At 45.0% G+C, this 24,010-nt stretch overlaps 1 protein-coding gene across 1 annotated transcript in view; it reads left to right on the top strand.

Moving 5' to 3' along the window:
* The first annotated feature begins 381 nt into the window (after nt 1–381).
* Nucleotides 382–24,010, top strand: part of LOC124711192 (scavenger receptor class B member 1) — a 685,541-nt gene continuing 661,912 nt past the window's right edge. The window contains exon 1 of the mRNA XM_047241121.1: nt 382–478. The gene's annotated coding sequence lies outside the window, so the exon portion shown is untranslated. The remainder of the gene's footprint in view (nt 479–24,010) is intronic.

Here is a 24,010-nt window from a genome sequence, read left to right as displayed (position 1 = left end):
GTTTGAGTAATCGGTTGTAAACTTTCCCCGTGTCAGCACGTTGTAGGTGTCGCCACCGGTGCCAACCTTGTGTGAATGCTCTGAAAAGCTAATCATTTGCATATCACAGCATCTTCTTCCTGTCGGTTAAATTTCGCGTCTGTAGCACATCTTCGTGGTGTAGCAATGTTAATGGCCAGTAGTGTAAAGCAGAAACGGAACGTAATGACAGAACTTTTTCGTCGCCGGAGTGACAGTCCTCTTGCAGACGCAGTGATTCAGGGGAGTGGCTAGTGGAAGAGAGGGGTGTACGTCCGCAGCGCTGTGGGCCGCGCTTCCCCCACCCCGCGGCAGACACCCCTCCCGGCGAGCAGACTGCTGCCGGTAGCCGCAGTCTTCAGCAGTGCGGTCAGCGGCACCTCCCGCCAGTGCACAAGCCGCGGCTTCCAAGGACGGCCAGAGACCAGGTACCAGCCATCGGGCGCCGCAACAGCAACAGGTGCGTGCGAGCGCTTCGCCTGCGGTGCTTAGCGGCTGGTGAACCCAGCGTCCGACCTCACCGTGCGATTGCCTTACTGTGCCATTACCGCGCCACCTGATCACCGTGCTTCATCTGTTTACGATGTCCGCTCTAGGTAGCTGAGTGGTCAGCGCGACAGAATGCCAGTCCTAAGGGCCCGGGTTTGATTCCCGGCTGGGTCGGAGATTTTCTCCACTCAGGGACTGGGTGTTGTGTTGTCCTCATCATCATCATTTCATCCCCATCGCCGCGCAAGTCGCCGACGTGGCGTCAAATCAAAAGACTTGCACCCGGCGAACGGTCTACCCGACTGGAGGCCCTAGTCACACAACATTTACATTTATGTTTACGATTTGCCGAGGGAAGTATTACAACAGCTTACTTCAGAATTCGTACGAACGTCATGCGATTCCACTTCCGTCGATATCGCATCCACTGTTTTTTGTACACAGAGTGATTCAACTGCCCCTACCGCATTTTTTTATGCAACCCGCAATGTTATATCTGGCCTTCAAAAGCAACGCGCGCGATTTTCCTATTCTCTCGTTCGCTACACGCCAACTGTTAGTCGTACAGAAAAAATGAACAGGACCATTTTTGTAGCAAATTTAATGTACTTATTTTTTTACTCGGAAATGTTTTCGCTGGAGGCCACGGATTTCAAGGTACCAGGAGAAACGTACAAAAGCGACCTTCAAACGCACCTCCACCCCCACACTCATCGCTCAGCTGTCTTTCTAGTATGCTTCCTCCCACAACTGTACAACAATTTCCGACTGCGCGTACTATTCCAGATATCCACATTGTTTTGGTATTTCTTGATTAGGTTGCTATGCGACCTGCGTAGCCCGCTATTTAGTTAACATTATTAATTTAAACGTGACCGCGAGGTTAATGAAAGAAAAAAGACTTTTGTAAACGTTACGCTAAAACTAGTTGCGTTGACAATTCGATCCAAACTTAACTCTTACAAGCATAGTAACTTCATTGTCAGAACGCTTGAAGAGAAGAACGATGTAATTATTTATTTTGTACTGTTATAATTCACAAAATTGCTAGGTAAAATTTTTCACAAACATTAGTTTTACAATTTGTAAGCGCTCGATTAAGCCGGTGACGTAATAAAACAAGTCTATGAAGACCATTAAACGTCGAACGTGGGAAACAATTTATACAGTCGCAAATTTTTGTACAGGTATAGGAAAGAGTGCTACGAACAACATACTAGAAATCCTGACTGGTGGCAGCTGAGTGTAGGAGTGAGGGTACGTTTGAAGATCACTTCTGCGCGTTTTTCTTCAGTAACTCGAAAACCACAGCCTCTAGCAAAAACGTATCCCGTTACCATATCTAACTGCATTGATTTCCTACAAAGAAAGTCCTGTTCATTTTTTTCGGTAGGTGTAATAGCTTGCGTTTAGCGAGTGGGAGAATAAAAAAATTTTTTGCGTGGTTTCCGAAGACCATATATAACATTTCGTGTTGCTTAAAATGGCAATGGCAGGGGCAGCTGAAAGAAAAGTGCACATGTGTTCCGAAGAACGCATGGATCATTCTGAAGCAATTGGAGGTAGCAGCATTGCTGGTTACGTTTGAAACCTGACAGATCACGTGCATACCAAGGGAAAACAACGAAACGCTACGATACGGTATGCAAACGTGAAGTCAGTGGTAGGTTCAAATGGCTCTGAGCACTATGGGACTTAACTACTGTGGTCATCAGTCCCCTAGAACTTAGAACTACTTAAACCTAACTAACCTAAGGACATCACACACATCCATGCCCGAGGCAGGATTCGAACCTGCGATCGTAGCAGCCGCGCGGTTCCGGACTGCGCGCCTAGTCAGTGGTAGGGAAAAGAAATCTTTGACTAGACCGTGCAATTCTCAGAAAGTGCGGTGTATCAGTTTGGGAAAACTGCGTAGGAGACACATTTCTGCATCTACATTCCGCAAACCAGGATACGGTGTGTGGTGAAGGGAACTTCTCGTACTACTGTCCCAGTAGCAAAATGTGCATAGTTTCCTGCTCACCTCCATCCACTGTTGACTACAAAATTTGTGGTGTTAAAACTTAACAATATTTTAATTTCCTTATTTTTGCGTAATAGAGGCAGAGGAACGAGCAAGTGCAAGTACAAAAACAAAGTTAATGGTTTGTACTTAACTTATACACTAAAGTGCCAAAGATACTCGTATAGCCATACCTATTCAAATCCAGAGATATGTAAACGGGCAGAATACGGCGCTCCGGTCCGGAACACCTATATAAGACAACAAGAGTCTGGCGGAGTTGTTAGAACGGTTACTGCTGCTACAACGGAGAGTTATCAAGATTTAAGTGAGTTTTAACGTGGTGTTATAGTTGGCGCAAGAGCGATGGGACACAGCATCTCTGAGGTTACGAGGAAGTGGGGAATTTCATAAGTGTACCGTCAATATCAGGAATTCGGTAAAATATCAGATCTGCGACATCGCTGCGGCCGGAAAAAGATCCTGCAAGAACGGGACCAACGACGACTGAAGAGAATCGTTTAACGTGACAGAAGTGCAACCGTTCTGCAAATTGCTGTAGATTTCAGTGCTGGGCCATCAACAAGTGTCAGCGTGCGAGCCATTCAGCGAAACATCAACGATGTGGGCTTTCGGAGACGAAGGCCCATTCGTGTACCCTTGATGACTGCACGACACAAAGCTTTACGCCTCGCGTGGGTTCGTCAACACCGACATTGGACTGTTAGTGGCTGGGAACAGGTTGCCTGGTCAGACGAGTCTCGTTTCAAATTGTATCGAACGGATGGACGTGTACGAGTATGGAGACAACCTCATGAGTCCATGGACCTTGCATGTCAACAGGGGACTGTTCAAGCTGGTGCAGGGTCTGTAATGGTGTGAGGCGTGAGCAGTTGGAGTGATATGGGACTCCTAATACGTCTGGATACGTCTCCGAAAGATGAAATCTACATAAGCATCCTGTGTGATCAGCTGCATCCATTCATGTCCATTGTGCATTCCCACGGATTTGGGCAATTCCAGCACGACAATGCGACACCCCACGTACCAGAATTGCTACAGAGTGGCTCCAGGAACACTCTTCTGACTTTAAACATTCCCCCAGACATGAACATTATTGAGCATAGCTGGGGTGTCTTATAACGTGCTCTTCAGAAGAGATCTCGAGCCCCTCTTACTGTTGCGGATTTATGGGCAGCCCAACAGGATTAATCTTGTCGGTTCCCTCCAGCACTACTTCAGACATTAATCGAGTTCATGCCACGTAGCGCTGCGGCACTTCTGCGTCCTCGGAAGCTCCATACACGATATTAGGTAGGTGTACCAGTTTGTTTGGCTCTTCAGTGTAGTACTTGTTTACTGAATCGTGAAGTTATTAGTTGACACACTGTCCAGTTGTGTGGTCCATTTTCTTGCGAGACGAAGTCGAGTTTTAATTTTAAAATATGAACTACGAAAAAATACAGATATTGCAGGCAAGTTTGTCTTGACATCCAGTTTTAATAAACATTAGAAATTACACTTCTTCTTGACAGCACAAATCATGTTATAGCGTGTACAAACCGACCATTTCTTAGCGCCACAATAAAACAGTGGAGTAAGAAGAGTGGTAAAACAACTTGTACTACATAGATCTTACAAAATATCGACTTTTTACTCCCAGAGAAACTTATAAATGATTAGTTGTTCACGTAAGAAATGTATTTTAAGTTATTTTTCAGAACAGTTATGGAAGCATTAAATTTTTTCATAAAAGTTTTAAACGTCAATGACTTCAAATGCGATTACAGCTTTGACATACCTGGAAAATATAAAAATAATTGTGTTTTCTGAAGGAAAATAAAATGTCGTGTGACTAGGACCTCCCGTCGGGTAGACCGTTCGCCGGGTGCAAGTCTTTCGATTTGACGCCACTTCGGCCACTTGCGCGTCGATGGGGATGAAATGATGGTGATTAGGATAATACAACACTCAATCCCTGAACGGAGAAAATCTCCGACCCAGCCGGGAATCGAAACCGGGCCCTGAGGATTGACATTCTGTCGCGCTGATCATTCAGCTACCGAGGACGGACAATTTTATGTTAAATTTCATGTTTAATTTGATGCTTATAAATTTATAAGACCATTTTAGTTATGTTGCCAAAATTATACTAAATGCAAAATTGCCATTTGTATTTTATTGGACTGTGTTGTAAATTTATCTGTGTACGAGATACTCGAGTATGTAACAAAGAAAGGCGAGTGACTAGTTCCAACACAGCGGGAAGAACAACTGTCAGTATGTCAATTTTTCTAATTTTCTCATCATAGTCATTTAGGCGAGACGTATGTGAGAGGAAATAATCATATGTTGCACAACTCTTATTGGAGCGCAGAGCCTCCGAATTCTAAAACTAAACCCTCTCTATGACGCGCAACATCTCTGTTCGATTTCGTTGAGATTTTCCGTAAGGTTGTCGCGTTAAGCAAAAGAAGCAGTGACGTAGCGCGCCGGTCTTTGCTGAGGTCTCTTCTGTCCTCTATCCCCATCTGCATCTGTGTCTACATGATTGCCCTGCGGTTCACAGTTAAGTGCCTGGCTCTGATCTGTCTTTATTTTATAATGATGATCATTTCTCCGTATGTAGGTGGGCGCCAACAAAATATTTTCACGTTCTGAGGGGAAAGTTGGTGAGTGAAATTTCACGATAAGGTCCAGCCGCAGCAGAAAACGCCTTTGTTTTAATGGCAGCCGTATCCGTGTCACTCTCTCACTTATTTTGCGATGATACAAGACGAACTGCCGTTCTTTGAACTTTTTCCATGTCCTCCGTCTATCCTATCTGATGCGAATCACACTCAGCGTAGCATTACTTCAGAAGAAGGCGATCAAGCGCAGCGTAAGCAGTCTACTAAAGAGTAGACCTGTTAGTGCTATCTGGTAAGGACCACAGACTGAAAAGCAGTACGGAAGTATTGGCTGAAAGAGCGATTTTTCGAAGCCTCTTCTGTCGTGGATCAATAGTATTTATTTAAGATTTTTTCAATGAAACTCAGCCTAATATATGCTTTCCTACAAAAAGTTTTATGCGGTCATTTAATGGATCTCTTCGCCTGGTTACGTTACATTATTTACTTTCAGGATCAACTGCCAGTTCCTGTAATAAACGATTATTATACTGCATTTCACATGTCTCCTGACTCTGCAACCTTTGTATAGAGAACAGTGTTGTCGGCGAATAGCCTCACGGAGCTTGAAGTGTTATCCATCAAATTGTATATATACAGGGCGTATCAGGTGGAACAGTCAGTGTTCAGGGATATGACAGAAACCATCACTCCAAGCAGAAAAGTCTAATAAACATGGGCTCTGCTGAAAAGCAGATCTTAAGAGTTTTGTAAAGTTCAGTAAAAGAGATGTGTTTCACAGAGAAGTTGAACAAGTGCTCATAGCTCTCAAGATAAGCTTTTTAGAGCCGATGTTTACTAGACAATTTTTTCTTGTTTTTGTCTGTATTACCGAAAACAAAAATACAGAAAACAAAGAGCTTGCAGTAGAAGAGATGTCTTTTATGGAAGGCAAGGCGTTCGATACAGTTCCCCACAGTCGTTTAATGAACAAAGTAAGAACATATATCAAAGTAAGAGCATCAGACCAATTGTGTGATTGGATTGTTCCTAGATAACAGAACGCAGTATGTCATTCTCAATGGAGAGAAGTCTTCCGAAGTGATTTCAGGTGTGCCGCAGGAAAGTGTCGTAGGACCGTTGCTATTCACAATGTACATAAATGACATTGTGGATAACATCGGAAGTTCACTGAGGCTTTTTGCGGATGATGCTGTGGTATATCGAGAGGTTGTAACAATGGAAAACTGTACTGAAATGCAGGAGGATCTGCAACGAATTGCAGGGAATGGCAATTGAATCTCAATGTAGACAAGTGTAATGTGCTGCAAATACATAGAAAGAAAGATCCTTTATCATTTAGCTACAATATAGCAGGTCAGCAACTGGAAGCAGTTAATTATCTGGAAGTAGACATTAGGAGTGATTTAAAATGGAATGATCGTATAAAGTTGATCGTCGGTAAAGCAGATGCCATACTGAGATTCATAGGAAGAATCCTAAGGAAATGCAATCCGAAAACAAAGGAAGTAGGTTACAGTACACTTGTTCGCCCACTGCTTGAATATTGTTCACCAGTGTGGGATCCGTGGCAGATAGGGTTGATAGAAGAGACAGAGAAGATCCAGCGAAGAGCACAGCGTGCTTCGTTACAGGACCATTTAGTAATCGCGAAAGCGTTACGGAGATGATAGATAAACTCCAGAGGAAGACTTTGCAGGAGAGACGCTCAGTAGCTCGGTACGGGCTTTTGTTGAAGTTTCGAGAACATACCTTCACCGATGAGTCAAGTAGTATATTGCTCTCGCGAAGAGACCATGAGAATAAAAACAGAAAAATTAGAGCCCACACAGAGGCATACCGACAATCTTTCTTTCCACGAACAATACGAGATAGGAATAGAAGGGAGAACCGTCAGGTGGCTTGCGGAGTATGGATGTAGATGTAGATGTAGATGTAGAAGATGAATGTGTGCTCATAGCTCTTAAGTATGCATTTTAGTGCCCATGTTTACTGCACTTTTTGCTGCGAATGATCGTTCCTGTCATACCATGAATATTGAACATACCTTCCGAGACATCTTGTATATTGAAAACATTATTTACTGTTTGAGGCTATTCTCAAGTCTCAAGGAAGACGTCGAAGGAATCGATGTTGTTCTCGTGATATCTTGTTGGTATATCTAGAGAATCAATATTCGAGGTACAGCCGGTTGCACATTATCTCTGTCATATATTTAGTGCAGGAAACGTCAGTGTATTAGATTGTATACAGGTAGTGTGGTGTCACCGCCAGACACCACACATGCTAGGTGGTAGCCTTTAAATCGGCCGCGGTCCGTTAGTATACGTCGGACCCGCGTGTCGCCACTGTCAGTGATAGCAGACCGAGCGCCACCACACGGCAGGTCTAGAGAGACGTCCTGGCACTCGCCCCAGTTGTACAGCCGACTTTGCTAGCGAAGCTACACTGACCAATACACTCTCATTTGCCGAGACGATAGTTAGCTTAGCCTTCAGCTACGTCATTTGCTACGACCTAGCAAGGCGCCATTACCAGTTTATATTCAGTGTAATAATGTCTAAACAAGAGCGATGTTCTCCAATTGTGGATTAAAGTTAAGTATTCCAAGAACTACGTTCTTTTCTTTATAGGATAATTACTTTACCTTGTTCCAGACCTCACGCCAAGCTGCGTGAGCTTAAAGCGTGCCTTTCGGCTACCTCCGAGTGGCTTGGCTGTCTTGTCACGCCACTACAGGTAATAATTTTTTCCTCCCTACGTATGTGAATGGATTACGACAAGGAGTGTCTAATATAGGTAGAAAATACTCCCCACTATTCACTCTACAGCTTGACGATCGTCAAGGATGTGAACAGTTCGGCGGATAATAAATTCTCAGATCATTACTTGATCTGTTTTTATCATGAATATCCCTTTAGAACTATGCCGGAAAAGTTACCGCCAACTTCAAGGCACTTTGCAGCTCTTGTAAGGCGATGCTATGTTGTCAATCGTGGTTAGCGACTCCAGTCCTCGTGGGCAAGAGTACTGAATGATGCTTGGTAACAATTAGTTCCTTGTGTGTAATACTGGCCTTAGACGTCGGCCTGAACCAGTCCACTGGGAATAACGTGGTGGAGGAAGGTCGTGTAGCGTCGGTGGTCACGTAGCAACGCCGCCACGCCCAGCTTAGGTTTCACTGGGGAACTGCATCACTGGTTTCTATCCCGCTGTCCTTCCCTTCCTGCCGTTGCTGCCCAGGAATCATCCGGAACGTACTCCGGCAACAGAGTCTGTGGAGTTTGCGTACACCGTACTCCATTTAGGTGGTCGTCTACACCAATCGGATCAATGAACCGTCGCTTATTCCGAACCTTTTAGTTGAGTGAAAAGGAAACCTTATCTGATTTTTCCTTCGCTGATTGCATAATATGACGATGATATTAAACAGGAGACACTTTCCTAATGTTCTGCAAAATCACATTAATTTGTTCACGAATTGGCTTTCAGCGCCTTAGGCCAGCGCCAGATGACAGTTGTATGTCTCATACGCGGATAAAAAATGACATATGACTTACACACATAATAATTATACAGTAGATACAAAAAGTACCGAAAATGGTGACTTGTGGACTGTTTGCAAATGAAAGAATTACATTTTATGTCACGGAGAAACTCTAATATCAACTGAAAAAAAGAAAAAAACCGGACAAGTGCGTATAAGACTCGTGCTTTGGAGGTTCTGTAGAAACTTAATTATCTATATAGATAGTTCTTGTACAGGTTTTGATGAATGAGTTCGTGAGTGTCAAAATATGTTACATAAATGGCTGTATCTTTTGACTGCATTGACAACCACCAAGAGACCGTAGAACTTAATATTTGACGCATATTTCAACTTAATACCTCTACTCATCTCTTGAGAAAAAGGGGGTCTTAAGAGACGTACAAACAGACGGACCACCAAGTGATCCTGTAAGGCAGTTGCTCGTCAAACTTTTTTCCTCAGGAGCCAAGACTGACATTAAGGGACGTCACTTCAGGACGCATATGTATCGATCTTGTTATTAATTGCTAACCTATATAAATGAGGGTGTTGTGAGCCCCCAGTAGATTAGCTACATCAAAGACACAGTAAGCTGGTCATCGGCCCCCAACTATCGATCGTTAAAAGTCGGGACCATTTGGAACATGTCGCGTCGGCTGTTCTTTGTTTCAGACAGCTGCCACCCTCAACAAGACCAAAGACACTGAAATTTCATGAAGATGTGTTGTCTGTGTAAACGGATGATTCATTGATTGGTAGTAGTAGTTATTTAAGGTTGAAAAACAAGTACACCGTTTTTGTTATACTCATTTTTGTTTATTTCGAACTATTTTCGGCTTATAAGGCCGTCTGCAGTTGTTTCCTGAAGATGGCCTAATAAGCTGAACACTAGGTCGAAATAAACAAAAATGAGGAGGTCAAAAACAGTGTACTTGTTATTCAATCTTAGATGTGGAACTGTTCTACTCTGACACTCCACTCCTTTTCTCTACCGTCAGACATCAGCAAAAACACCCTGTGAATGCGTTAGCGTCTATAGAACAAATGACTGGGGTAAGGAGTGGACTCTTATTCTATGACAGAGCACAACGGTGTTTAGCTGTACACAAATTGTTTTTAATTCAGGATTATTGTCAAGGAAATACACGTATTTACATAGGTTGTAACTTGACAATGTTAGGACAGTTATGAAGACAACGCATTTCGTCCTGTTTAATCGAAATCACTCTGAACACTACAATATCAAATTTTAACCAGAAGGTTCTCCACAAAAATATTCTTACTACTACGTCGTGAAGTTGGCCAATATTACGACAAATCATCCGATTCCGGTTCTAAGTTCGGTACTACACTCCTGGAAATTGAAATAAGAACACCGTGAATTCATTGTCCCAGGAAGGGGAAACTTTATTGACACAGTCCTGGGGTCAGATACATCACATGATCACACTGACAGAACCACAGGCACAGATACACAGGCAACAGAGCATGCACAATGTCGGCACTAGTACAGTATATATATCCACCTTTCGCAGCAATGCAGGCTGCTATTCTCCCATGGAGACGATCGTAGAGATGCTGGATGTAGTCCTGTGGAACGGCTTGCCATGCCATTTCCACCTGGCGCCTCAGTTGGACCAGCGTTCGTGCTGGACGTGCAGACCGCGTGAGACGACGCTTCATCCAGTCCCAAACATGCTCAATGGGGGACAGATCTGGAGATCTTGCTGGCCAGGGTAGTTGACTTACACCTTCTAGAGCACGTTGGGTGGCACGGGATACATGCGGACGTGCATTGTCCTGTTGGAACAGCAAGTTCCCTTGCCGGTCTAGGAATGGTAGAACGATGGGTTCGATGACGGTTTGGATGTACCGTGCACTATTCAGTGTCCCCTCGACGATCACCAGTGGTGTACGGCCAGTGTAGGAGATCGCTCCCCACACCATGATGCCGGGTGTTGGCCCTGTGTGCCTCGGTCGTGTGCAGTCCTGATTGTGGCGCTCACCTGCACGGCGCCAAACACGCATACGACCATCATTGGCACCAAGGCAGAAGCGACTCTCATCGCTGAAGACGACACGTCACCATTCGTCCCTCCATTCACGCCTGTCGCGACACCACTGGAGGCAGGCTGCACGATGTTGGGGCGTGAGCGGAAGACGGCCTAACGGTGTGCGGGACCGTAGCCCAGCTTCATGGAGACGGTTGCGAATGGTCCTCGCCGATACCCCAGGAGCAACAGTGTCCCTAATTTGCTGGGAAGTGGCGGTGCGGTCCCCTACGGCACAGCGTAGGATCCTACGGTCTTGGCGTGCATCCGTGCGTCGCTGCGGTCCGGTCCCAGGTCGACGGGCACGTGCACCTTCCGCCGACCACTGGCGACAACATCGATGTACTGTGGAGACCTCACGCCCCACGTGTTGAGCAATTCGGCGGTACGTCCACCCGGCCTCCCGCATGCCCACTATACGCCCTCGCTCAAAGTCCGTCAACTGCACATTCGGTTCACCTCCACGCTGTCGCGGCATGCTACCAGTGTTAAAGACTGCGATGGAGCTCCGTATGCCACGGCAAACTGGCTGACACTGACGGCGGCGGTGCACAAATTCTGCGCAGCTAGCGCCATTCGACGGCCAACACCGCGGTTCCTGGTGTGTCCGCTGTGCCGTGCGCGTGATCATTGCTTGTACAGCCCTCTCGCAGTGTCCGGAGCAAGTATGGTGGGTCTGACACACCGGTGTCAATGTGTTCTTTTTTCCATTTCCAGGAGTGTATTTAGGATGGCAGTCAAGTCTACGGAGGATGGTTAGTTTTTTGTGACAAGCTGAGCAAAAGATTAGTCAAGGTAGCTCGAGTTCACAGTGGACACAAGCTGGTGAACCAACAAGTTTACGCTTCTGCTAGTGGAATTTACCTTAGCAGCGATGAGCTGTCGGCTGCATGTCTGCTCTCGTCCTCTGAAAGTCCTGTAAAAGCTAATCAAAATCTTTGCTGATTTTATCAGCAGAAACTGTCCTATGTTTCTCGTTAGGCGAAAAAATATGCACTCATCCCTAGAAATATGGCGATATGCACGTGCATGGATGAAGCAGTGTGCATATTACAATGCCCTCTCAGTTCTCGCAAGAACAGTTATCTACAAGACTGTTTCGTTTCTCCGTTGTTGGAGCTCAATAACGCTACAGCTAATATCTAGCTGAATGTGAGCCAAAGTGAACGCAGTGTTCACACAAAATTCTTCCTTAGCGTCGTCCAGAGCGTGAGGCGTCCTGTTCATCACTTGACGCTGGCTCAGAGGATAGTCCACGAAATTTTCGGTCTTGTGTCTTTTGTAGCAAACTGTCCCCCACCTGGGTTCTTTTGTGCTTCAAGTCACAGCTTTTTCCAACCAATAGGAGCATTCTTTTCATCTTGTGGAAACTACCTCTACCAATTGCAAAGGGCTTACCTTCACCCTGCGTCGAAATTTCGGCACTTTACTCCTTCCTAGTTCATTTCAGCCAATCTGACATTTTGTGCCCGCTCCAGACGCCGAAACGTTACACGCATACATCACGACCATATCACGAGCATTTCACATGATCAACTGCGCCGCTGGTCTGTTTGTATCCATCTGGAAATTCTCCAACAAAGTTTTCTATGGATTCTCTCCATACCATGCCGCTGGCTCGCTACCTGCCCTCTTTGATGAGTCACTGAGCGCGTTCATTGTCCCTAACCACGGGTATCTTTAAGAGTGTTGTTCCCTTGTACTTGGGCTGTGACGTCGCAACTCCCAAACTAATACGTTTCCTCCAGCAGCTTTTTTCTTCTCTTGCTCACTGACATGCAGGATTTACGTTTGGTGCGTTAATACCGTCGACTAAGTGTCATCCCTTTGCATTGCATACTGCAGAATTTGAATAGGCAAATCTGCTCATTTTCGCCGCAGTATGCCGGGTGACATATTCACCTTCCAGTTATGATGAGTAAAATCTCTCATGTAAGGTGCGAAATCGACATTCATTTAATCTGCCAGCTTACGCTTCCAAACGTAACTGAAGAATCCATAAATAAGAATAACAGTAATTGTACTTATCTTTATGTAGTATGGGACACGATCACAAATGTTTGTTAAATGTTTTGAATGCCATTTTTTCTACTCATTGCCTTGTATTACAACAGTCTTAATTGAACTCTGACTTGTTACATATACACTATATGATCAAAAGTATCTGGACACTTGGCTGAAAAAGTTTGTGGCACCCTCCATCGGTAATGATGGAATTCAGTATTGTGTTAGCCCATCCTTAGCCTTGATGACAGCTTCCACTCTCACAGGCATAGTTCAATCAGGTGCTGAAAGGTTTCTGCCGGCCGTTATGGCCGAGCGGTTCTAGGCGCTACAGTCTGGAACCGCACGACCGCTACGGTCGCAGGTTCGAATCCTGTCTCGGGAATGGGTGTGTGTGATGTCCTTAGGTTAGTTAGGTTTAAGTAGTTCTAGGTTCTAGGGGACTGATGACCTCAGAAGTTAAGTCCCATAGTACTCAAAGCCATTTGAACCATTTTTTGAAAGGTTTCTTTGGGAATGGCAGCCCATTCTTCACAGAGTGCTGCAGTGAGGAGAGGTATCGATGTCTGTTGGTGAGGCCTGGCACAAAGTCGACGTTCCAAAACATCCCAAAGGTATTCTGTAGTTCAGGTCAGGACCCTGTGCAGGCCAGTCCATTACAGGGACGTTGTTGTCGTGTAACCACTCCGCCACAGGCCGTGCATTATGAACAGGTGCTCGATCATGTTGAAAGATGCAATCGCCATCCCCAAATTGCTCTTCAACAGTGGGAAGCAAGAAGGTGCTTAAAATATCAATGTAGGCCTGTGCTGTGATAGTGTCACACAAAACAACAAGGAGTGCAAGCCCCGTCCATGAAAAACACGACCACACCATAACACCACCGCCTCTGAATTTTACTGTTGGCTCTACACACACTGGCAGATGGCGTTCACCGGACATTCGACATACCCACACCCTGCCATCGGATAACCACATTGTGTACCGTGATTCGTCACTCCACACAACATTTGTCCACTGCTCAATCGTCCAATGTTTATGCTCCTTACACCAAGCGAGGCGTAGTTTGGCTTTTACCAGCGTGATGTGTTGCTTATGAGCAGCCGCTAGACCATGAAATCCAAGTTTTCTCACCTCTCGCCTGTACTTGCACTGGATCCTAATTCAGTTTGGAGTTCCTGTGTGATGGTCTGTATAGATGTCTGCCTATTACACATTACGACCCTCGTCAACTGTCGGCGGTCTCTGTCAGTCAACAGACGAGGTCCGCCTGTACGCTTTTGTGCTGTACGTATCCCTTCACGGTTCCACTTCACCATTACATCGGGAACAGTGGACCTAGGGATGTTTAGGAGTGTGGAAATCTCGTGCGTAGACGTATCACACAAGTGACACCCATTCACCTGACCACATTCGAAGTCCTTGAGTTCCGCGGAGCACCCCATTCTGCTGTCACGATGACTAATGATTACTGAGGTCGTTCATATGGAGTACCTGGCACTAGGTGGCAGCACATTGCACCTAATATGAAAAACGTATGTTTTTGGAGTGTCCGGATACTTTTGATCGCATAGTGTATGTATCGTATTTGAAGATGACCATCACTGTAATACATAATCATGAATCCATGTGAACTTCGTGTAAAAATTGATACCGTAGTAGCTGATCGATACGAGCCGCGCACTCCCGTGACCTGTCAGCACTGGAAGACAGACAATGAACCTTTCCCCCTCTCACACCCTGTAACCTTACTACTCTGCCCCTGAGGTAAGCGGTCAACTTTACTTAACTCAAGGCCGAATTCACGAAAGCCATTAAAATTAAGCATATCTTAAAATATTACTGTCTCTATAAGTTTTTCTATTTCTTACTGAGCAGGAAAACTACACTCTTGAGAAGATGCTAGCGTTAGTTGACTTTTATGATTTTGCTTTTAGTTTCTAAATACATATTATTGTAAAATATGGCTGAGAACTGCGGACTGGATGAATACATGATTCGTGCCGCATGCAGCCGCGGGCCGCAGTTTGGCGACCATTGCTGTAAGGGTTCAGTTTTTCCCAAGCAAGGAAGGGAACCATAAAAACAACAAATAGAGTTTTTATGTGGATCTGAGTTTAACAATAAATGAAAATAAAGTTGAATTTGCAATTGGAATCTGATATTTATGTAACACTTCTGTCCAGGCTTGCAGTTCTCCACGTGGATCCAGATTCATCTCTTACGTATCTCGTAAAGTGGGACGGTTTTCCACTTACTGCCGTTTTATCTATATGGCCGCCGTTTTCTAACCTGTTTATGCTACTGGTTCTCTCTCGTTCAGGACGAAGAGAGGTATGACAATAATTTCTAATAGTTCGTTTGTGTTTTACTTCGCAACATAACAAAGGGTATAATCGTCGCTTTCACAGAATTACATTTCAAAACCGCTGGTCGTTTGTGGTTCAACATTATGAGTAAAGAAAACGTACATGTGGACGAAGGATCATTCAGCTCTGTCAAAGGAAATGTATTCATAGATAAAGCAGAGACTGAAAAAACATCTTTTATTGACCATGCGCCTTAGGCCTTAATTTGACAATGAAATATCTAAGAAAGTACGTCTGGGGTATCGCAATGTGGTTGATGGCCCGTGGGAGTAATGGAAGAGTCTGAGTCTAAGCGATTCATGATAAGATAACAAACGAGGAGATTATCCGCTGAATACATCTACATCTACATGTACATCATACTCCGCCAGCCACTTGATGGTGTGTGGCAGACGGTACTTCTGGTACCACTAACTGATTCCCCCTACCTTGTCTCATGAATGGCGTGAGGGAAGAATGATTGCCGGTAAGCCTCTGTATTAGCTCTAATTTCTCGCATTTTCCCGTTGTCGTCATTTCGCGAGATGTATGTAGGATGAAGTAATATGGCGTCCCAACCTTCGCAGAAAGTCGTCTCACGACATTTCAACAGCAAATGTTCCCGTGATGCATGTTGATTTTTAAGGAGGAGAATTTCGTTCTTCATAAACGTCATAATTGAAACTTCCTGGCAGATTAAAACTGTGTGCCCGACCGAGACTCGAACTCGGGACCTTTGCCTTTCGCGGGCAAGTGCTCTACCATCTGAGCTACCGACGCACGACTCACGCCCGGTACTCACAGCTTTACTTCTGCCAGTACCTCGTCTCCTACCTTCCAAACTTTACAGAATCTCTCCTGCGAACCTTGCAGAACTAGCACTCCTGAAAGAACGGATATGGCGGAGACATGGCTTAGCCACAGCCTGGGGGATGTTTCCAGAATGAGATTTTCACTCTGCAGCGGAGTGTGCGCTGATATGAAACTTCCTGGCAGATTAAAACTGTGTGCCCGACCGAGACTCGAACTCGGGACCTTTGCCTTTCGCGGGCAAGTGCTCTACCATCTGAGCTACCGAAGCACGACTCAGGCCTGTACTCACAGCTTTATTTCTGCCAGTACCTCGTCTCCTACCTTCCAAACTTTACAGAAGCTCTCCTGCGAACCTTGCAGAACTAGCAGTCCTGAAAGAAAGGATATGGCGGAGACATGGCTTAGCCACAGCCTGGGGGATGTTTCCAGAATGAGATTTTCACTCTGCAGCGGAGTGTGCGCTGATATGAAACTTCCTGGCAGATTAAAACTGTGTGCCCGACCGAGACTCGAACTCGGGACCTTTGCCTTTCGCGGGCAAGTGCTCTACCATCTGAGCTACCGAAGCACGACTCACGCCCGGTACTCACAGCTTTACTTCTGCCAGTACCTCGTCTCCTACCTTCCAGGCTGTGGCTAAGCCATGTCTCCGCCATATCCTTTCTTTCAGGAGTGCTAGTTCTGCAAGGTTCGCAGGAGAGCTTCTGTGAAGTTTGGAAGGTAGGAGACGAGGTACTGGCAGAAGTAAAGCTGTGAGTACCGGGCGTGAGTCGTGCTTCGGTAGCTCAGATGGTAGAGCACTTGCCCGCGAAAGGCAAAGGTCCCGAGTTCGAGTCTCGGTCGGGCACACAGTTTTAATCTGCCAGGAAGTTTCATATCAGCGCACACTCCGCTGCAGAGTGAAAATCTCATTCTGGAAACGTCATAATTGTTAGCATAAAACACATTCCACAATTCTACAACAGATTGACGTCAGTGATATAGGTCTATACTTGTACGCATCTGTCCTACGGGCCTTCTTGACCAAGGGTGTGGTGCTAGGCCAAAAGTTACGACATCAGCGAATGTGCATTTCTTTTTACATCCGTACTCCGCAAACCACAGTGAAGTGCATGGCAGCGTTACCACATGTCTGAGTTTCATCCAGTTCCAGTTGCTTGTGGAGCGCGGAAAGAATGACTCCCTCAGCAGTATATCCTTGGATTACTCAGTCATGAGGGATGTTCCGAAAACAAGTTTCGTCACTGTTTTTGAAAGGGAGGATGATACACCAAGTGACAGAAACAAACGCCGTTGCTGGTTCAAAGACGGAAGGGTCGTCAGTGGCGCAGGAATGGCGCATTCGCAGAGCGCCGAAGAAGAGGGAGTGGCAGCAGACCGGCGTGCCCGAGGCTATTCGAGTACAAATCATGATAGCAAACAGACGTAGTGGAAATTCGAGCTATTATCCGGTATGAATGGCCACATGTCTGTCAACCGTCAAAGCCTACAGACCATGTACGCTGAAAAGGTCATGGCTTGACAAATGGTTGGTCGCTGGTGTGTATGTTGAGAGAAGGAAGGCAGTGTGGAAGATGAAGGTCGAAGTGGGCGTCTCTTCACACCCACGAATGAAAACAAGATTGCTAAAGTGCAGTACACGGTGTTAGCTGACAGGGGGTATAACAGTGTCAGACGTGACGTCCACACTGCCTATTGGCGTGCCCGGGCCCGTCACGGGCTCCGCGATGTGTTGGATTACCAAAAAGTATCTATAAGAAGCGTGCTGAGGAAGCTGACCCCGGATTACAAGAGCGCAGGAATGGGATTCGGCTGGATCGCTTTGTGCTGTAGACGCTTGTTTAGAATCATAACTGGCGATGAGAGGTGGCCGGCCGAGGAAGCCAAGCGGTTCTAGGCGGTTCAGTCCGGCACCGCGCGACTGCTAAGCTCGCAGGTTCGAACCCTGCCTCGGGCATGGGTGTTGTGTGATGTCCTTAGGTTAGTTAGGTTTAAGTAGTTCTAAGTTCTAGGGGACTGATGACCTCAGAGGTTGAGTCCCACAGTGCTCAGAACCATTTGAACCATTTTTGATGAGAGGTGGGTGCACCAGTTTACTCCAGAAACCAAGGCCGCCTCATTTACATGGAGGCATCCAAACCAATGCTGAGCTGGACCAGGCTGTGCGACAAATGTGCTGAGTTTTACCTGAGTGGTTTCTTCAAACTGATTGCACGCCACGACAAATGTCTCAGTGTCGGTGGCAACTACGTCGAAAAATAGTGCATGGTGTGCAGTTCACGATGCAATGGTGTGCTTGTTTTTGTAACAAAGTTTCCGTGTAAAAAGCAATGATGAAATTTACTTTCACAATTTACTCAGTAGCACTGCGCCCTTAAACTTTGTAGATAGGCTTTTGTGGGATAAATGGTTCCTATCTTCAAGCTTTTGCCAGATGCTTTCTTAAATGAAACAGAACTTTGTGCTGCCCTTCTCTGTATATCTTCAATGTGCCCTGTCGGTCCTATACGCTGTGAGTCTCACACATTTCAACAGTATTCTAACATGGCGCGCACAAGCGATTTACAAGTGGTCTCCTCTGTAGAGTGAGTGCGTTTTTCCAGTATCCTGCTGTACAGCAGAGACTTTTTCCTAGGCTACCACAAGGTGTGCAGTGGCAGCGACTGCCGCCACGTCCAGTCTTCCTGAGAAAGAGAGAGTGTCCTAGTAAAATATAACTTGCATTTCCGATGACAGATTGTACGCAAATTTACGAGTCATTTGATATATGTCATGGGTCGCTCCGAATAATGTCCCGAATGTCGATGGAATTAATCTCTATTTAGATGGTGTCGCACAAATTTTCCCCGGTATCACCGTAGGCTTGCCTAATCAGAGGACTGTTGTCTCGTGGTGGCGGAGGAGTTTTTCGAGCCTTGTTTGAAACTATAACGGTAATAATTCCGCAATACCATCGTGTCTGTCTGTCTTTGAACACGCTAATCTTCAAAATCACCAAACGAATTTTCATAGCGTTGTAGCAAGTAGCCTGAGCATAGTTTGGGGCACCGTATAGGCTATAGCCCACCAAAATCGAATCACGAAAAAAGTGATCATGATTTAAATTTAACTAAAACATTCTTGTCTGTCTACCTGAACACACTAATCTCCAAACTACTAGACGGATTTTTATGCGGTTTTCATTGCTAACTTCAGCGCACCTAGGGGCACCGTATAGACTACTTTCAACGAAATCAGATCACGAAAAAATGTATTCACACATATTATAAAAGTATACGTATGTTCCAGATCTCTTCCAACACACAACTGTACTGAGTTCAACCGAACTTGGTACACATACCACTTACTCTCTGGAATGAATCGCTGTGGGGGTGTGAACCACCTACCTATGAAAGAGTGGAGGTGAAAAACAAGTGTAGGCTATAAGGCGAGAATACCCATACATTTTCATCCTGCATTTTAGAATAAGAGCACTTTGTGACATGCAACAAACTTTAAAGTTAATTTCAAACCTCTACGAGACTTTTTTCTCGCAAAATGATGAAAAGAAAAAGAGTTTATCGCTTACTAACTTTTGGTTGTCCATTTTCACATCAGGCACGACGTTTTAATTTACTACTTCTTTACTACTAACTCTATTCGCGACACATTGTGTAGACAGTGATCACATATACCACTGAACGTATCTAGAAAGTTATAACTATGCACGAGATATAGTTCAGGGTACACGACAGCATAAACACTGACATGCTTAAGAAACTGCCATTCATGCATGTGACGTTTACATTTATTGTTACTAACCCGTTGACCCGATTTCGATGAAATTTCGTAAGGCGATAGCTTGAACACTGAGGAAGAACGTAGGCTACTTGTGAAAGTGTGTAGTACAAGATAATGAGTGGAACAATATTAGGCGAATTAGGGAACAACATTTTCTCTCTGATAAAGCTGTTTACTTTTTGACTTCCGAACTTTATCATATTTCCGGAAATGCTTTTTTTGGTTCGTTTGTACTACGTGACACGATCCAAATTAGTGAATACAATGGTTATAACACGTTTGTTTATTCCATACTTCCATACTACTGTTACATATAAGAAGCAGAGAATTCAGTGGCTTACTTTATCGTTACAAATCTTCACGAAACGCTCTCACTGACAAACCCCACAAGATGATGAAAGGAAAAAAGTTGATCGCTTACTACATTTTCGCTGATCATGCAAAAAAATTGTCGCTTCAGACCTGACGTCATGGCGTTTACATTTATTGCTTCTTTGCTACTAACTCTATTCGCAAAACATTTAGCAGCCAGTATCCACGTAGGCTGCTCAGTGTACGTACAACACAACGGCCGGCCGCGGTGGTCTCGCGGTTCTAGGCGCGCAGTCCGAACCGTGCGACTGCTACGGTCGCAGGTTCGAATCCTGCCTCGGGCATGGATGTGTGTGATGTCCTTAGGTTAGTTAGGTTTAAGTAGTTCTAAGTTCTAGGGGACTGATGACCACAGCAGTTGAGTCCCATAGTGCTCAGAGCCATTTGAACCAAAACAACGTTGAGGTGACAAAAGTGATGTAATAGCGATATGTGCGTACACAATCTAACGAGCTGAGTGCTCTGGTTTTTGAGTAAACCACCACACCATTTAGCGCGCAAGGACTGCTCTGAAAAGGAACGTATTAAGCCTGTGAACCCAGACCCTGCCAGGTACGTAGATAACAGATACGCCCACTGTTAGACATCGGAAGAACAGCTGTTGTCGGTGTTCCCAAAATATGTCGCTGGGGAAGGAAGGTCTCTATTTTAGGACAAACAAACACTCTGTTCCCTGTACATCGAAGTTTTTTGTTACATAAAATAGTATACACATTCGGGTTCACGTTGCGAAAGTGTTAGTCTTAAGAAAATCCTATACAGTCTAGGAAGATCCCGTGCTAAAAACATAAGGCAAGAAAAGTACAGTCATCAAATTAAAAAAAAAACTTAATACGAAAAAATATGACAATAGTGCAAGTAGAAATCTCAACCGAAATTTCCGTCAGGAATATTCACTCTGGGAATATAAACTAAACTACTGAAGTTGGGCAATGTTTCCTCATTCGAATATAAACCACAGGATGATGTAACAATCACGAACACGAGGAAATTCTAGCTATCACTCCAGGCTTACGCAGTTCTGAAGTCAAGTACTCTAGTGACCTCAACAGTTAGTATCTCAGCAGTGCGTCATTTACCTTTCGAAATGTGCAGCGACAGTGTTGGAAATATCTGGCTGCCGCGTGCAACGTGTCTTGTACGTGTCAACCTAATAATGTTATGCTGGCCTCTGACTGAATTTACCCAGTCGAAAAATCCATAAGTTTTCGTGAAGCGGAAGACTGTATGTTCAATATTGTCCTCAAAGTTCTCACAAGAAAACTAGAACTACTCATCTCGTTTCCTCCGCTGTGGAGATCTATGAGGGATTCAACACAAATATGGCTGAAGCAGAACCTGATGAACCAAAAATGTTCACAGAAAAACCTCTCTCTGCGTCACCGCAGGTCTTTAAGGTCCCAGTGCCTCGAGAGAAGAGAGCCTCAATTATCCATTCGTAATTGACTATATTTTCGTGAACTTTTCCCACAGTACCATGGCTTTGCCTTGTAGCAACACTAGTATCAGTCAATGGGAGCGCACTGTACAGTCTGTACTTCCTTGTTCGAGCCGATCAGAGTTTTCCTAATAAACTTCTGCGTCGCAATAATGTCACCTTCCCTGTCTTTGTCTTACTTTTGCTCAATCAGCGTCTGAGTTTTTGTTGTTGCGTTTATGCATCGCCAGGGCAGGTGTCTTCACAGGTGAAGCCCACATGCCATTCACGACAGGATCATGTGATCCGATGCAGAGTGTTTGTTCCACCTGCCTTAGAAATGCGCATAGGCAAGGGCTCAAACCACTGTTGTCTTAAATTAGCTCCCTGCAGTGAGTGTCGGTTTGTTGTACCTCGCTAATGTTTCCTAACGTGGATTTCCATATTGCGCTTCTGCGTCCTAACCAGAGCGATTGGCGCTTCGTATTTCAGCTACGTTTTACTATAAAAATGAACGCATTTATGTGCAAACAAATTAGGAAGGAACTATTAATATCATTTACACGAAAGCCATGTATGTGCCCATTGCTCACTGCACTCCTCAGTATGCAAATGAAGATATTTACATCCGAAGTATGGTATGTGCCATATCGATTTCTATGTCGTGGAGACTCGCATTTCAGGTGCTAAAATATCCTCCAACCTTACAACAGATGACGGTAGTATCACGTACACAAGTCAAAAAAGGGCAGGTCATTCGCGGAGCTGTCATTTGTACTCAGACGATTCATGTGAAAGTGTTTCCGACGTGATTATGACCACATACCGGGAATTATTAGTAACAGACTTTGAACAGGGAATGATAGTTGGAGGGGGACGTATGGGACATTCCATTACAGAAATCGTTAGGGAATTCAAACTTTCGGGATTCACAGTGTCAAGGGTGTGCCGAGAACATCAAATTTAACGTATTACCTCTCATCACGGACATCGCAGTGGCCGACGGCCTTCCGACAGCAGCTGCGTTTGCGATAACTGCAGAAATCAATGCGGGACATGTGACGAACATATCCATTAGGACAGTGCGGTGATGTTTAGATGGTTCAAATGGTTCAAATGGCTCTGAGCACTATGGGACTTAACAGCTGTGGTCATCAGTCCTCCAGAACTTAGAACTACTTAAACCTAACTAACCTAAGGACATCACACACATCCATGCCCGAGGCAGGATTCGAACCTGCGACCGTAGCAGTCTCGCGATGTTTAGATGTAACGGACTATGGCAGTAGCAGCACGGTATAGCCTGCAGTGTCTCTCCTGGGCTCGCGTTCACATCCATTGTACCCTAGACGACTGGAAAACCACTGCCCGATCAAGTGAGCCCCGATATCATTTAGTAAGGTCTGGTAGTAGGGTACAAGTGTGGCGCAGGCCCCACGAAGCCATGGACCCAAGTTGTCAAGAAGGCACTGAGAAAGATGGTGATGGCTCCATAATGGTATGTGCTGTGTTCGCATAGACTGGACTGGGTCCTCTGCTCCAAGTGAACCGATTATTGACTTGAAATGATTATATTCGGCTACTTGGAGTCAATTTTCAGGCTTCATGAACTTCATGTTTCCAAACAACGATGGATATTGTCACGTAGAAGAAGGTGTAAATAAATGAATGACGAACACTAACTTCACTTAACGAAGGTTTATTCAGCACTACCACATACAAGAGTGCGGTGGGAACTGCCTCCGGCCAGAGCACATGCAGTATATATACAGTTTCAGAACATTCCGGTCCAATGATTCTTGACATTTGTAGATACTTCTACAATGTACTCGAACCGAATATAGAAATTAAAATTTTACAGTTCTGGTGAGTTTTGAACACACGACCCTCCATGCAACCGTCTAGTATCATAACCACTACACATTTTTTTTTTTTTTTTTTTTTTTTTTTTTTTTTTTTTTTTTTTTGCCCTAATGAACCGCTGCAGGAGCAGGACGACGGGTAGGGCAGGGGTCGACACCCGAAGCCTGGCCATCCCGCCGCCACGCCCAAGCAACGTGTTCGAGTTCGAGGATCGAAGGATCAGAAAGAGGATGGAGTGGGTTTGTCGATTTTGTTCTTTTTATTTATTTATTTATTTAATTTTTACAACATTTTTTTGTATTATAGATTTATTTTGTTTCATTACAAAGAAAGATCCTACAACTGCCGTAGCCGAGCGTCCGAGTCGTCTTCTCGCCTGTTGGGAGGGGTTCCCCCCTATTCCGTCCGTAGAGGATCAATATGCTCCAGGATTCGTCTTCATTTTCAGCGTCTCATACCCGGAACGCCCCACCTCGGTGACCGTGCTGCTTAGCGCGTTCTGTACAATATTTTATGGATGACAATGCTCCATGTCACGGGTCCACAATTGTTCGTCATTGGTTTGGAGATCATTCTGGACAATTCGAGTGAATGATCTGGCTCCCCCTCGATCATTTATGGGACATAATCCCAGTTCCTGCACAAAATCCTGTACCGACAACATTTTCGCAATTATGAACGGCTGCAGAAG

This window comes from Schistocerca piceifrons, chromosome 8 (assembly GCF_021461385.2).
Source record: "Schistocerca piceifrons isolate TAMUIC-IGC-003096 chromosome 8, iqSchPice1.1, whole genome shotgun sequence".
In the NCBI taxonomy this organism is placed as follows: Eukaryota; Metazoa; Arthropoda; class Insecta; order Orthoptera; family Acrididae; genus Schistocerca; species Schistocerca piceifrons.
The sequence above is the reverse complement of the archived record's forward strand: the minus strand, read 5'-3'. Positions and strand labels throughout refer to the sequence as shown.